This window comes from Bombina bombina, chromosome 3, assembly GCF_027579735.1.
Source record: "Bombina bombina isolate aBomBom1 chromosome 3, aBomBom1.pri, whole genome shotgun sequence".
NCBI lineage: Eukaryota > Metazoa > Chordata > Amphibia > Anura > Bombinatoridae > Bombina > Bombina bombina.
In genome coordinates, this window is record NC_069501.1 from 1,171,010,694 (window position 1) to 1,171,011,996 (window position 1,303).

Genomic DNA, 1,303 nt, shown 5'->3' on the forward strand with positions numbered 1-1,303 from the left:
ATATTTTGCAAATGGGGAGCTCGGGAGGCTCCTACGGTAAACGAATTTGTCAACACTATTAAGCTACAAATGATTATCGAAAGGCAATTTCTAGTTGGGGGTTCGGAAAAGGCTTTCAGGCTCTTCTTTGATAAGTGGAAGAGGGTAATTATCTCTTGGCCCCTACAGGCCCAGATTCAATTTGTCTCACCCTTAAAGAATAATGATCACTTTATGATGATGGTGGCTAATGAGGTTCTCCCAGCACTCTGGTTGTAAGACGCTAAAACTCTGAGCGGGCTCATTTCGGTGTCTTCTTGGTGGTGGTATTTCCATCCCCCCCCCCCCCCCTTTGTGTCTTTTTTTTTTTTTTTTTTTCTTCCTTTCATTCCCCCCCCCCCCCCGAATAAGAATACCGACGAGAAGGTTAATGTAGGATTAGGTGTCATAAGATGCCCTGAACATAAGACTCGGCACAAGCATAGGAAGCGGTGGCTTCCAATCTGTTTGAAAAATATGATTTATACATGTAAAAATGGCTGATCTGATTTGGTTGTTGTGATGTGTGAAGTTCTCAATAATAAAAAAAAAAAAAAATATAAAAAAAAAAAAAAAAAAAAAAAAGAGACCATATAACAACATTGGGTTAAAAAACAGATGATATAACATAAAATGCTTAAAAGTCCAAATAAATATTCAAATTGGATTATAAGAATCTTGCTCTAGTCTATCTCAATATGGATCCCAACTGCTGATTATGTACAAATCTTCTTGGGTGGTAGTTAACAAATAATTCCAACTTGCAATGTTGTCCCTTACCTGCTAAAAAAGGAAAGGCAAACAATAGTGCAGATGGCTTCTTAATGTGATCACAATTAAAATACTCCTTACCAGTCAACCGGTTTCGGTCTCCACTGACCTTTCTCAAGTCTTGAACACACGTTAAAGTTGTGCTGTTGTTTTTTTTTTTTTTTGGTTCTATTTATGCTTTATGTTTGCATTAGTTGATTTGTCAAAAATTCACTTGTATATCGTTTTATTTTGAATTCATTGTTTATTTTGAAAATAAGGTTCACACACCCCTGCAATATTTTTCTCACATTTTTTCACTTGTTAGGATTTACACCCTTTTTGGATAAACACATAGGCACAACCTCAGGTCTCATATTTGAATTCAGGTTCTAGACATTCCTGTAACATTTTTTTGTCCACCTGTTAGGATTTACACAATTTTGGATAAACACATAGGCAAAACCCCAATTCGGAGCCACTTACATTTCACACCCACCTGTTTCAAGCAACCTGGAATCTATCCACCTGTGCA